Here is a 16,285-nt window from a genome sequence, read left to right as displayed (position 1 = left end):
ATGGAATTCCGAGAGTTGTAGTAGTTCCGTTGTGTCATTTGGATGTGTGCGCAAAATTTCAGGTCATTCGGATGAGGTTTGATAGACTTTTTGATCGAAGCGTATTTTGAGGAAAATTGGAGTTCTTAGGCTCAAATCCTTGATTAATTCGAGGTTTCGATGTTGTTTTAGGTGTTTTAAGGATTGGTACAAGTTTGAATGAGGTAATAGGTGATGTTGGTGCTTTTGGTTGAGGTCCTAGGGGCCTCGAGGTGATTTCGGATGGTTGACGGGAAGTTTGAGCAATTGTTGCAGCTACTATATTTTTGCTGCTTCTGGTATTTTCGCATCTGCAGTTTGGGAACCGCAGATGCGGTGCTGCAGAAATGGCTAAGGAGACCGCAGAAGCGAATTATGTCTTTCCTTTAGGTTCCGCAGATGCGGAAGGGACACCGCAGAAGCAGTGTCGCATCTACGAAAATGTAATCGCAGATGTGGTTTCTAGTTATTTAAATCATAGTCACAGATGCTATGTAGTTTCCGCAGAAGCGGGACCGCAGATGTGGTCCCAGGTCGCAAATGCGGAAATCGCTGGGCAGGACATATAAATAGTTGTCTTCGCGAATTTGAAGGATTCTTTCATCATTTTCATCCGGGTTTGAAGTTTTTGAGAGAGATTTTTGACTAAAACAAAGGGGAATCGCTTGGAGGTAACACCCTTGACTTCATAACTCATTTTTATGTGATTAAAGACCTAATTAGTGGTGAGAAATTTGAGAAAAATGGGTAATTAGGGTGTGAGTTTAAGAGGCTTTTAATTGAAGATTTGAGGGGTCATTTGGACTTCGATTTCAGTGTTCTTGTTATGTATAGACTCGTGAAAGTACGAGGTTTCTGAAAATATAAATTTAACCAAATTCCGAGACATGAGTCTGAGGGGCATTTTGGTCATTTTACATAATTTTGCGTAATTGTAGAATCAGTTACTTGAAGTATTGTTTACATTATGCAATTGAATTGGATAGATTTGGATCATTTGAAGTCGAGTACTCATGGCAAAGAAGTGGTGTCAGATTGATTTTGAGTTGGTTCGAGCTAAATGGCTTGTCTAACCTTGTGGGGGGGACCTTCCCCTTAGGGTTGATATATTTGGTAATTGAAATGCCTTGTACGTGAGGTGACGAGTGCATATTTGTGGTAATTGTTGGAAATCCTATTTTGCTTAAGTAATTACTAGTATGTTTCCTTTCCTGTTTCTATTTCTTGCACTATTAAACATGTTTTTAGCTTAGGAAAGCATGTCTGAGTGACTTAATTTGCTTTATTTGATTCAACCTGCCTTACTTGAATTCTGCGCAGCATGCTAGGCTAGAATCACTTATTGCCTTAATATGAAATTTTGCCATTTCTGTATATCTTTAAGCTATTGCTGTGTATTTATTTTGGGACTACGGATGTGGTATTCCGGTAGCTACTCCTTGTCTGTTTACTTTGGGACTACGGGTTAGATTCCCGATAGATCCCCCTGCATATTTACTTTGGGACTACGGGTTAGATTCCCGGTAGATCCCCCTGCACAGTTATATGGAACTACGGGAATGCACCCGGTAGATTCACCCAATACTAGGTATTTACATTTGGGACTATGGAACGGGATTCCGGTAGATCCCCGCGCACTATGAGCTGGACTACAGGACGGGATCCCGGGAGATCCTTCGGACATATATATATGATGGACTACAGGACGGTATCCCTGGAGATTCACTGGATATGTAAATATGGGACTACAGGACGGTATCCTGGGAGATCCCCGATTATGACTATTGGTATTGAGTTGTATTTCCTTCCCATGTTTACCTTGTTCTATATAGTTGTTGTTGTTCTGTTCATCCTGTGTTATTTCACTGCTATACTTATTTATAATGTTCTGTTCTATACTATTGATCTTTATATTTTATTTAACCTCAGTAGGGCCATGACCTTCCTCGTCACTACCCAACCGAGGTTAGGCTTGCCACTTACTGAGAACCGTTGTGGTGTACTCATGCCTCTTCTGTGCATGTTTTTCAAGTGCAGATCTAGGTACTTCTACTCAGGCCTACCATCCTTGAGGGAGACGACTGCTTAGAGACTTCGAGGTACATCTTCCGCGTCCGCAGGCCAAGAAGTCGCTTTCTATTCCTGCTTTTAGTATTTAGCCCTTCTGTACTTCTATTTTTATTACACAAAAATTCCGGAGTTAGAGCTATGTAGTATTTCTTTTTCTTAGCTTGTGATTCGTGGGTTTCCGGGTCTTGGATTTGGATATTGGTTTTGAGATTTATATATGGTGTATGCCGAGCGGCACATTTAACACTGTTATTACCTTATTTCTATTTTTTTAAATTGTTGTACTTCTGTAAGTTTTGGTCATCTTCCGCAAGTTTAGGCTTACCTAGTCGTAGGGACTAGGTGCCATTACGATGGTTCACTGAGGGCGAACCGGGGTTGTGACAATAAACTCGACGGCAATGCAGGTCTGTAAGCCGTCTCTCCCACTCTATGAAGGATATCAAAAGGACCGATGAACCTAGGGCTTAGCTTTCCCTTCTTCCTAAATCTCATCACGCCCTTCATGGGCGACACCCCAAACAACACTCGCTCTCTGACCATGAATGTCACATCACGAACCTTACGGTCGACATAACTTTTCTGCCTGGACTGAGGTGTACGAAACCTATCCTGAATGATCTTAACCTTGTCCAAGGTATCCTGAACTAAATCTATACCCAACAACCGAACCTCTCCCAGCTCAAACCACCGAACCGGCGACCGATACCGCCTACCAGATAATGCCTCATAGGGAGCCATCTGGATGCTCGACTGATAACTGTTGTTGTTGGCAAACTCTGCTAATGGCAAGACCTGATACCAAGAACCTCTAAAGTCAATAACACATGCTCGGAGCATATCCTCCAAAATCTGAATAATACGCTCGGACTGTCCATCCGTCTGAGGATGAAATGTTGTACTCAACTTGACCCGTGTACCCAACTCACGTTGCACTGCCATCTAGAAATACGAGGTAAACTACGTACCTCGGTCAGAAATGATAGACGCTAGCACACCATGAAGACGAACGATCTCCCAGATATAGATCTTAGCCAACCGCTCTGAAGAATAGGAAACCACCACAGGTATGAAATGCGCTGACTTAGTCAGCCTATCCACAATAACCCACACTGCATCAAACTTTCTCTGAGTCCGTGGGAATCCAACAACGAAGTCCATAGTGATACGCTCCCACTTCCACTTAAGAATCTCAATCTTCTGAAACAAACCATCAGGTCTCTGATTCTCGTACTTTACCTGCTGACAATTCAAACACTGAGCTACATACATAACAATATATCCTCCTCCACCAATAAAACTTCCGCAAGTCCTGATACATCTTAGCGGTGCCCGAATGAATAGAATACCGGGAACTATGGGCCTCCTCTAGAATCAATTCATGAAGTCCATCCACATTAGGCACACAAACACGACCCTGCATCCTCAAAACTCCATCATCTCCGACTATAACCTGCTTGACACCTCCGTGCCGCACCTGTCTCTAAGGACAAGCAAATGAGGATCATCATACTACCGATCTTGGATACGCTCAAATAATGAAGAACGAGCGATTGTACAAGCTAGGACACGATTGGGCTCAGAAATATCCAACCTTACAAACTGATTGGCTAAAGCTTGAACATCCAAAGCAAGCGGTTCTCATTGACTGAAATATACGCAAGGCTGCCCATACTGGCTGACTTCCTACTCAAAGCATCGGCCACTACATTGGCCTTCCCCAGATGATACAAGATGGTGATATCATAGTCTTTCAACAGCTCCAACCACCTCCTCTGCCTCAAATTTAGCTCCTTCTACTTGAACAAGTAATTGCAAACTCTTGTGATCCGTGAACACCTCACATGACATGCCATATAAATAATGCCTCCAAATCTTCAGCACGTGAACAATGGCTACTAACTCTAAATCATGAACTGGATAATTCTTCTCGTGAATTTTCAACTGTCGCGAAGCATATGCAATAACATTGCCATTCTGCATCAACACCACACCAAGTCCAATACGAGATGTGTCATAATATACCGTATATGGCCCTGAAACTGTACGCAATACCAACACCGGCGTCGTAGTCAAGGCTGTCTTGAGCTTTTGAAAGCTCGCCTCATACTCGTCCGACCACCTGAACTGGGCACCCTTTTGGGTCAACCGGGTCATCAGAGCGGCAATAGATGAAAACCTCTCCACAAACCGACAATAATAGCTCGCTAAACCCAAGAAACTCCGGATCTCTGTAGTTGGTGTGGGTCTAGGCCAGTCCTTGACTACCGCAATCTTCTTAGAATCCACCTGAATACCCTCTACTGACACAACGTGACCCAGGAATGCTACTGAACTCAACCAAAACTCACACTTCGAAAACTTAACATACAACTTACTATCCCTCAGAGTCTGAAGAACGACTCGAAGATGCTGCTCGTGCTCCTCCCGGCTGTGGGAATAGATCAAAATATCATCAATGAAGACAATCATGAAGGAATCCAAATAAGGCTTGAACACTCGGTTCATAAAATCCATAAAAGATGCTAGGGCATTTGTCATCCCGAATGACATCACTAAGAACTCATAATATTCCCGTACCGAGTGAGAAAAGCTGTCTTAGGGACATCGGATGCCCTAATCCTCAACTAATGGTAGCCAAACCTCAAATCATTCTTCGAAAATACCTTGGCACCCTGAAGTTGATCAAACAAATCATCAATCTTCAGCAATGGATACTTGTTCTTGATGGTGACTTTGTTTAACTGCCGATAATCTATGCACATCCTCATCGACCCATCCTTATTCTTAACGAACAACACCGGCGCACCCCAAGGCGAGACACTATGTATAATAAAGCCTTTATCTAGTAAGTCCTACAACTATTCTTTTAATTCTTTCAACTCTGGCGGGGCCATAGTATATGGTAAAATAGAAATGGGATGAGTGCCCGGAGCTAAATCAATGCAAAAGTTAATATCCCTGTCGAGTGGAATCCCCGACAGGTCTGAAGGAAATACCTCTAGAAACTCACGAACAACGGGCACAGAATCCATAGAAAGAACCTCAGCACTAGAATCACGAACATACGCCAAATAGGCCAAACATCCCTTGTCAACCATACGTCGGGCCTTTATATATGAGATAACCCTGTTGGTATAATGACCAGGAGTCCCTCTCCACTCCAAACGAGCCAACCCCGGCAATGTTAAAGTCACAGTCTTAACATGACAGTCCAATATAGCATGATAAGGGGATAACCAATTTATCCCCAAAATGACATCGAAATCCACCATGTCGAGAAGTAGGAGATCTACACGGGTCTCAAAACCCCCAATAACGACCATGCAAGCACGATAAATCCTATCTACCACAATAGAATCACCCATCGGTGTAGACACATATACAGGAGCACTCAAAGAATCACGAGGAACAACCAGATAAGGGGCAAAATAAGATGACACATATGAATATGTGGACCCTGGATCAAATAGAACTGAGGCATCACTACTGCAAACTGAAACCGTACCTGTGATAACTGCATCGGAGGTCTCAACCTCAGGTCTGGCTGGAATAGCATAACATTGGGGCTGGGCCCCACCACTCTGAACTACATCTCAAGGGAGGCCTCCTACTGGCTGGCCTCCACCTCTAGCTGTTTGACCTCCACCTCTAACGGCCTGACCTCCACCTCTAATACCTCTACCCCTACCTCTAGCTGGCTGAGCGAGCGGTAGAACACCCGGTGCTAGAACCATAGCACGAGAACCCTGGTGCTGAGAACTGCTCGAGGATCGAGGGCAAAACCTAGCAATATGCCTCACATCGCCACAAGTATAGCAAAACTTTGGCTACTAAGACTGCTGACCCTGAAACTGACCCTGACGGCCTGAATCACCACCCTGAAAACTCTGTAGCAGAGGTGCACTGATAGGAGCTAGTAGTGCACTGTAGGGAAACTAATTAGAATACTACATATGAGAACCACGGTCACCTAGAGCACCATGAGAGGCCTGAAGTGCTGACTGAAATGGCCTAGGAGGATGGCCTCTACCAAAAGAATCCTTGCCTCCAGACGAGGCACCACTAAATCTGCCAGAATGACGAGGCCTCTTATCAAACCCCTAACCGCTTCCCTGAGCTAGAACTATCTTAACCTGTCTGGCCATATTGGCCGCATCCTGGAAAGAAATCTTGCTACCTGTCTCCTTAGCCATCTTCAATCTAATAGGCTGAGCGAGTTCCTTAATACACCTCCTCACCCTTTCTCTCTCAGTGGGGAGTATCAAAAGAGCATGACAAGCCAAATCGATAAACCTTGTCTCGTATTGGGTGACAGTCATAGAACCCTGCTAAAGACGCTCGAACCTCATACGGTACTCCTCTCTCTGAGTGACGGGAAGGAACTTCTCGAGAAATAGCTGCGAGAACTGGTCCCAAGTGAGAGCTGGTGATCCAGTTGGTCTAGCCAAACAATAATCTCTCCACCATTTCTTGACGGAACCTGACAGACAAAAAGCAACAAACTCGACCCTATTGGTCTCCATTATCCCCATGTTCCGATGAACCTTATGAAGAGCTGCTCCATCATCGGCTCCACAAAGCATCGCAGACATAGTCGCTCCATCACCTGTCAAAGCTACTACACCCGGCTGAATTACCCCAACTAGTTGAGCTGCTGGAGTCTAAGGGGAGCCATCTGCTCCGGAGTGCGGGTAGCGAGAGACTGTGCTCCTCCCCCAGCCTAAGAGACGGCTGGTGCTACAGGAAGTAAGCCTGCCTGGGTTACACTCTCTATAAGGCCCACTAGATAGACCAAAGCATCCTAGAGTACCGGGGTAGCAATGAACCCCTTTGGGACCTGAGTTGGGCCCATTGGAAGTGTCTGGGCCGGAACCTCATCATCAAACTCTACCTAAGGCTCCGCCACTGGTGCTGCTACTCTGGGCTGAGCTTTTCCCCTACCTCAGCCTCAAGCACGGCCTCGTCCTCTACCCCTCGTAGGAGCTGCTATTGGGGGCTCGGACTGCTGAAGCGGTACGTGTTCTCGCCATCTGCGGAAGAACAGAGTGGAAGTTCAATTAGCATTAAGAAACCAAACCGCACGACAGAGATGAATAGAAGTGAAACTGTTCCTAACTCTGTAGCCTCTGGGGGATAAGCACAGACGTTTCTGTACCGATCCCTCAGACTCTACTAAGCTTGTCCGTGAATTGTGAGACATAAGCAACCTAGAGCTCTGATACCAACTTGTCACGACCCGAAGTTTCCATCGTCGGGATCGTGATGGCACCTAACATTGAACCCACTAGGCAAGCCAACGTTACTGATTATTTTACCTTATTACCTTTATCTTTAATAATTTACCAAGTTAATGTGAGGGTACAACGAAAATAGAAATGCGGAAGAACAAAATTTAACAGTTTAACTAATACCAATACGAAGTCCATAATAATACTTCACCCAGAACTGGTGTCACAATCTCACAAACTATCTATGAATACTACAAAGAGTGGTATGAACAAAGAAAATACATGTCTGTCTCTGAAATAGATAAGAACATAAAGAAACAGGATAGAAGGGGACGCCAAGGCTTGCGGACACCTGCAGGACTACCTTGAGTCTCCGCTGGACTGAAGGCAGCAACCTCTAACTATGGTTTGATGCTCCAGTACCAGGATCTACAAAAAAAATGCAGAGTGTAGTATCAGTACAACCGACCCCGTGTACTAAATAAGTGTCGAGCCTAACCTCGGCGAAGTAGTGACGAGGCTAGGACACAACAACATCATAACCTGTGCAATTTAAACCATATCTAACAGAAGAACAATAATAAAAACTAAACATTGATTAACGGGAAGGGGAAACATGCGATGGGTGATACCAACATAAGGAAACACAGAAATAATGGGATGAAACAACTAAGGTACTAGAACCAATAGCAGCAAGAAATCACAACAAACAGACAATGAATGCACGACATCACCCTTCGTGCTTTTACTCTCAATCCTCACCATGCAATCAATAATAAAAATGTGCACGGTATCACCCTTTATGCTTTATCACTCTTCCTCACCCTATGAATATTAGAAATGTACACGGCATCACCCTTCGTGCTTTATCTCTCTTCCTCACCATATGCATCAATATCAATGTAAATGTGCACGGCATCATCCTTCGTACTTTATCACTCTTTCCTTACCCAAACAGTATTAACAACAACATCCCAGCAAGGGAATCAACAATAAGAATAAATAAATCCCGGCAAGGGAATCAACATTTAAAAGTAATTACGTCCCGGCAAGGGAATCAGTTATAACCAATCTTGTTCCAAAAATTAACTTCACAAAATGAACCTCAATTAGAGCCAATACTCAACAATGAACAAATATCAAGAAAATGATCATAAGTCTTACTCAACATGGATAATCATCAATTTAGGCATTAATAGAACTTAATAAGAATCACAACGATCACAATTTAAGACTCACATGCATACTTGACACCAATGTATAGATGCTCGTCACCACACCTATACGTCGTACACAACACTAGCACATAGCAAATAAGACACAACTTCTATTCCCTCAAGCTAAAGTTAGACAAAACACTTACCTCGATTCCACGGCCACAAATCAAGCCTCATCTATCGCTTTCCCTCTAGATTTCACCTCCAATTCACTTGTATCTAGTTATAATTAGTTTAATAACATAAATAAATGCTAAATAACTCACACCCAATGCTTAATTATAGTTTTCCAAATATTTTCCCCCTAAAACCCAAAAGTCGATCCCGGGCCCGCTTGGTCAAAACCCGAAGTTCGGACCAAAACCCGATTACCCATTCACCCCCGAGCCCGAATATGCAATTGGTTTTGGAATCCGACCTCAATTGAGGTCTAAATCCCCCCAAATTTCGAAATTCCCAATTTTCACCCAAAAACACCCAGATTCCCATGAAAATCCCTAGATTTTGTGATGAAATCTTGTAAAAAGATGAAGTAGATTGAAAGAAATGAGTTAAAAGTTATTTACCAATGATTTGGGGAAGAACCTTTCTTTGGAAAATCGCCTAAGAGAGCTTAGGGTTTGAGAGAGTTTGAAAAATGAAGAAAATCCCGTCTAAGTTAGAATTTACCTAGGCGTAGTTATCGCATTTGCGATGACAGGTTCACAAATGCGAACTCGCAAATGCGGCCCAGGCTTCGCAAATGCGAAGGTAGGCCTGCCTTGCTCTCTTCGCAAATGCGAACCAGTGTTCGCATTTGCGGCCTCTGCTCTTGTCGCATTTGCAACTCTGAACTTTGCAAATGCAAAGGTCCCCTGCCCAGCCCAATCATCACAAATGCGATGGTATTTCGCAATTGCGAGCTTGCATTTGCGAGCCAGGATTCGCAAATGCGAAGCTTGCAGACCTGCAACACACCAGCTGTTGTTCCTCAGTTCAAAACACTCTGCGGCCTATCCAAAACTCACCCGAACCCTCGGGGCTCCAAACCAAACATGTACGCAAGTCCAAAAACATCATACGGACTTGCTCGAGCGATCAAATCATCCAAATAACATGAAAAACTATGAATTTAGCCTCAAAATCAATGAAATTCTCAAGAACACCTAAAGTTACTATTTTTTCACAACCGAGGGTCCGATTTATATCAAATCAAGTCTGATACCTACCAAATTTCACAGATTAGACTTAAACATTATTTTAAACCTGTACCGGGCCTCGGAACCAATATGCGGGCCGGATACCATCACATTCAAGCATTATTCAATTTCCAAACTTCTTATATTTTTTAGTTGAATAGTTTTCTTCAAAAATTCATTTCTCGGGCTAGGGACCTAGGAATTCAATTCCGGGCATATGCCCAAGTCCCATATTTTGCTACAGACCCTCCGAGATCATCAAATCATGGGTCCGGGTCCGTTTACCCAAAATATTGACCGTAGTCAACTTAAATTCAAATTTAAAGGCAAAATTGGCATTTTTCTAAAATTTTCACATAAGGGCTTTCTAGAAGCGCGCCTGGACTATGCACGCAAATCGCGAAGAAGGAAAATGAGGTCTTGAAGGCCTTGGAACCCCGATATTGGATTCTAAAATATGAGATGACCTTTTGGGTCATCACATTAAAGTAAAAAATAAATATTTATTATTATTATTATTATTATTATTATTATTATTATTATTATTATTATTACCAACATAAAGGTATCGTTATGTAATATAATTCTCAAAAGGTATAAAAATCTATTAACATTTCATGTAATGTGCATTCAGATAAATCATTATAATACTGTTTGAAATATCTATTTTTATATGCATATACTTTTTAAATTTTTTGAATTATAAAAGTGAATTATAGATAACTAATTAAAAGCTATTCACTGATAATATTTAGTGATGGTACTTGAATTCAACTTTCATTGATAATATTTAGTGATGGTACTTGAATTCAACTGACGGGATATTATCTCTCTTATTTCAATAATAATTTTGCTGAAGTACGATCTCTTTTATTATTTGGATGGTTTTATAATCTTACTATTTCATAATTATATTAAGGCAGAATACATACTTTACTCATCGACCTTATATTCAAATTCGCCTTACACACTTGTTAAACACGGGAATGGTATTACACACCACAACTTTTAAAAGTGTGTCAATTATATACCTCTTTTGTCACGTGTCACACACGTGTATTACACATAAAAGAAGCGCGTGAAAACTAAAAAACTTCATCTGAAATTAAGTATTTTTAAATATATTTTTCCCTTTTTTTAACTATTTTCTTTTTAAATTAAAGAAAAAAATATAACCCATGTCTTCTTCCCCAACCCAAAACTCTAGCGTTCATTCCCCCCTCCCCTCCATCCTCCTGTTTCGTCTTCTTCCCCAACCCCATCCTCGTTTTGTCTACCCCCTCATGTTTCGCCTCTCCAACCCCTGTAACTAAGAAGAAAGAGAAAAAAAAGAAGAAAAGAGAAGCTATTGGGTCTTGTAAAAATCATCATTATTGACCTTTTGAAAAAGCTTAAAAATTTAATCGGGTCTTGTTGATTTTGGTATTCCGTGGCTTAGAAAATTACTTTGAATTCGTGATTATTGTTGAGTAAAAATACCATTAACAAGTTTGAAGCTTTGGATTTGAGCTTGAATTTGAAATTTGTGTAAGGATTTGTGATGAATATTGTTAAATCTTGTTAAAAATCAGCAAAGAGTTGAATTTATATTTAAGGAACAAGGTGCTTGTGGTGGAAGCGTTGGTGGTAGTGGAGAAGATGATGGGTTGGGAAGATGAGGAGGGGCAGGGTTTTTCTTTTCTGTATTTTTTTTCTTTGGGAAGATTAGGAGAGGGAGAGAGGGGGGGGGGGGCAGAGGTTTTTTTCCACTCTATTTATGACACTTGTCAGATGCTGATTGGCGCATGTAATAGCAACCTTTAAGGATATGTAGTCAAACACCGAAGTGGTGTATAATTGACACACCTTAAAAAAAGTTGGTGTGTAATATTATTCCCGTATTTAACAGGCGTGTAAATGGAATTTAGGGACAAGGTCGATGGGTAGAATATGTATTTTGCCTTATATTAATAATTGAAGGTAATCATGAGTCAAATACACACGAAGTAAGACAACAATAATTTAAAATCAAGTACTCCCTCCATTCCAATTTATGTGAACCTGTTTGACTGGGCACGGAGTTTAAGAAAATTAAAGACTTTTAAAATTTATAGTCCTAAACAAGTCTAAAAAAGATCTATGATATCCTTCGTGCTTTTACTCTCTTCCTCACCATGCAATAATGATAATATGAATTCGAGTAATAAATAATGGGGGGAATAAAATTTAACGTCAAATATGGTACCATGATACTCAACTTTAACTTCAAAAAAAATCAACAACTATGAAATAAACAATAATTATGAAATGAATAATCAAAGAAGTAATAACCTAACCTAAGCATGAATATCATAATTAGCAAAGCAATAAAATACAAAGAACCAAGTTCCACCCACATGCTTTAACCCAATAATAACATATAAGTACTCGTCACCTCATATATACGTTGTTCCCACACATAAAACACATAGCAAATAGACCAACAAGTCTGAATCTTTCAAGTCAAGGTTAACCACGACACTTACCTCAATCCGCAATTAAATCAAAGTTCAACCTGGGCTTTACTTCTAGAATTAGCCTCCAAGCCAATCAAATCCAACCAAATATAGTTCAAACATTTCAAAATAAACTTTAGAAACTACCCACAAGTGAAAAATATTCAATCTTTAATGTTTTTTAAAAAAGTTAACAAAAGTCAACTCGGGACTGCTGGGGACATTGTGACACACGGAATGTCATTGGTGTGTGTGCATAGAAAATGTTGGTAAGTGCAACAGTTCCGAGAGTTGTATTCCCGAACAATGTTTGTCTCGTGAGTGTATAGTATGTTTGATGATTTCATAATCGAAGTGCCTGTATCCAAAGAAAAATCGTTAGTTTTGTAAAGGGAGGTTAGTTTGCATCCCCACTAGCTTTTGCTTGACGTGCTCGGCTCTAATCTGGTGATACTGTATGTATTATTGGGGCAGCGTTGCTAAATAAAGCAGTTTCAGTAATATGCATGATTTTGTAAAAATATGATATAATAATTTTTAGATGAACCGATGACTGTGACATGGTTCGAGACATTGCAACCTCTCTTGCTACAGAATTTTGAGGGTTCCCCTCAATATTCTGCCCCAGTTTAATGGGTTGATGCTTCTTGCTATTGCTTGCGACGATCGGCTGAAATTACTTCGGAATTTTAAGGATCCTCCTCAAAATTCTACCACAGTTTCCAATTGCAGGGGAAATGAAAATTTTATTGAATTGTGACCGAACCCATAGGGCTGCCTACGTATCCCCTCTTAAATGGGAATCAGGTCAGGCGTAGTTCAAATTACATCATATAAGGGAAGCATGATAATTACATATAGTAACGCTTGACTGCATCTGAATTGATCGGTTTTGGCCAGACTTCTCCGTCCATTTTTGCAAGTATGAGGGTTCCTCCGGTCAGAACCCGGTGGACCATGTATGGACCCTGCCAGTTGGGAGAGAATTTCCCCTTGGCTTTATCTTGATGCAGAAAAATTTTCTTTAACACCAGCTGCCCCGGTGTGAACTGTCTCTGCTTGACTCTTTTGTTGAAGGCTCTGGACATTCTGTTCTAATAGAGTTTACCATGCCAGACTGCATTCATTCTCTTTCTGTCTATAAGGGCTAGTTGCGCATAACGACTTTTTACCCATTCTGCGTCATCGAGCTCAGCTTCTTGTATGATCCTTAGGGAAGGAATTTCTACCTCGGCGGGAATGACTGCCTCTACACAATAAACCAGCAAATAAAGGGTTGCCCCGGTTGATGTGCGGACTGTGGTGCGATACCCCAATAAAGCAAATGCTAACTTCTTGTGCCACTATTTATGCTTCTCTATCATTTTCCTTAATACTTCTTGATATTCTTGTTGGTGGCCTCTACAGCTCCATTCATCTGCGGCCTATAGGCTGTGGAATTCTTGTGTTTGATCTTGAAGGTTTCACAAATAGCTTTCATCAAGTCACTATTGAGGTTGGAGCCATTATCAGTGATGATCAACTCTGGAACCCCGAATCGACAAACAAAGCGGTCTCGGACAAAGTCTGCCACGACTTTCTTAGTTACTACTCTGTAAGATGCTACTTTAACCCATTTGGTGAAATAGTCGATTGCTACTAGGATAAATCTGTGCCCGTTGGAAGCGGCAGGCTCAATTGGTCCAACAACATCCATTCCCTAAGCGGCGAACGGCCATGGCGAGCTTGTTGCATTAAGCTCATTCGGAGGCACCTTTATTATGTCTACATGTATCTGACAGCGGTGGCATTTCCAGACATACTGGATGCAGTTCGTTTCCATAGTCATCCAAAAATAACCTGCTCGGAGTATCTTCTTTGCTAAGACAAAACCATTCATATGCGGACCATAGGTCCCCAACATGAATTTCTTCTAGTAGCCTGGATGCTTCCTTTGCGTCGACACACCTTAATAACCCCAAATCAGGAGTCCTCCTATACATGATTTCTCCGCTGTGAAAGAAGTTGTTGGACAGTCTCCGAAGTGTGCATTTCTGAGTAGGGTTTGCAAGTTCTAGGTACTCTCCTTTTGCCAAATATTCCTTGATATCATGAAACGAAGGCTTTCCGTCTGCTTCTTCTTCAACGTGGGCACAATAAGCTGGATGATCCTGGATCTTTACTGGAATGGGGTCAATGAAATTCTTGTCTGGATGCTGTATCATAGACGACAGGGTAGCCAATGCATCAGCGAACTCATTCTGGACTCTGGGAACATGCTTGAACTCCGTCCTCGTGAATCTCTTTCTTAATTCCTGTACAATATGCAAATACGGGAGTATCTTGGAGTTCTTGGTTGTCCATTATTCACGCACCAACCTGAGTTTGGCAGACATCGAATAATGCTGACCGGTTTCTGATACTAGGACTGCTCCTATGCCGACTCCTTTGAAGTTTTCTGCTCCATTGAAAAACATTCTCCAACCGTCATAGGATTCTGCAATATCTTCTCCTATGAAGGATACCTCTTCTTCAAAAAAAATACATTTTTAGGGGTTCGTATTCTCCATCTAGGGGATTCTAGGTAATGTGGTCTGCCAGTGTTTGTGCCTTGACCACTTTCTGAGTTACGTACACAATGACGAACTCACTCAACAGGATTTGCTACATGGCTAGCTTGCCAGTGGGCATGGGCTTCTGAAAGATGTACTTCAACGGATCCATCCTTGATATGAGATATGTGATATAGGCATAGAAGTAATGTCTCAGCTTCTGAGCTACCCAAGTCAAAGCACAACAGATGCGCTCTAACAGATAATACCGGGCCTCGTACAGGATAAAATTCTTACTGAGGTAATAGATGGCCTGCTCCTTCCTCCTCGTTTCATCATGCTGCCCCAGAACACAACCGAAAGCTCCATCCAATACTTCAAGGTAGAGTAATAAGGGTCTACCTTGCTCAGGTGGGACCAAGACTGGTGGTGTTGACAAGTACTCAATGATTCTATCGAAGGCTTTTGGCAGTCATCGGTCTATTTGGTGGCGGCGTCCTTCTTCAACATCTTAAATATTGGCTCACGGATAACTGTGGACTGTGCTATGAACCAGCTGATGTAGTTAAGTCTTCCCAAGAAACTCATCACATCCTTCTTGTTCTTTGGTGGTGGTAGTTCTTAGATGGCTTTGATTTTTGATAGATCCAGTTCTATTCCTCGGCGACTCACAATAAAACCAAGCAATTTTCCAGCAGGAACCCCAAATGCGCACTTCGCGGGATTCAGTTTCAGGATGTACCTTCGCAATCTATTAAAGAACTTCCTCAAATCTTCCATGTGATCAATGGCCTTCTTAGATTTGATGATGACATCATCTACATATACCTCAATCTCCTTGTGTATCATATCATGAAAAATGGTAGTCATGGCCCTCATATAGGTGGCCTCTACATTCTTCAAGCCGAACGACATCATCTTGTAATAGTACATTCCCCATGACGTAATGAAAGCTGTTTTCTCAACATCTTCTTCATCCATCCAGATCTGATGATAACCAGTGAAACAATCTACAAATGACTGTAGTTCATGCTTGGCGCAATTGTCAATTAGGATGTGTATGTTCGGCAAAGGGAAGTCATCTTTTAGACTGGCCTGGTTGAGATCCTGGTAGTCGACACAGACTCGGACCTTCCCGTCTTTCTTTGGTTCTGGTACGATGTTGGCTAACCATGTCAGGTATTCTACTACCCTGAGAACCTTAGCTTTGACTTGCTTAGTGACTTCTTCCTTGATTTTCAAACTCATATCAGGCTTGAACTTTCTAAGATTTTGCTTTACCGGCGGACATGTTGGATCGGTTGGCAGTTTGTGAGCCACAATAGACGTACTTAAACCAGTCATGTCATCATACGACCAGGCGAATATGTCCTTATACTCCCTTAGAAATTCTGTGTATTCCTTCTTTTCTGATGGCGATAAGTGAATGATGATTCGTGTTTCCTTGACGTTTTCTGCATCTCCCATGTTAACAATTTCTGTATTGTCCAGGTTGGACTTAGGTCTATTCTCAAAGTTCTCAACTTCTTTGACGATCTCATATGGTATGTCATCTTCCTCTGAATC

Source organism: Nicotiana tabacum, chromosome 18, assembly GCF_000715075.1.
Source record: "Nicotiana tabacum cultivar K326 chromosome 18, ASM71507v2, whole genome shotgun sequence".
NCBI classification, from domain to species: domain Eukaryota; kingdom Viridiplantae; phylum Streptophyta; class Magnoliopsida; order Solanales; family Solanaceae; genus Nicotiana; species Nicotiana tabacum.
Note: the sequence above shows the minus strand (reverse complement) of the source record.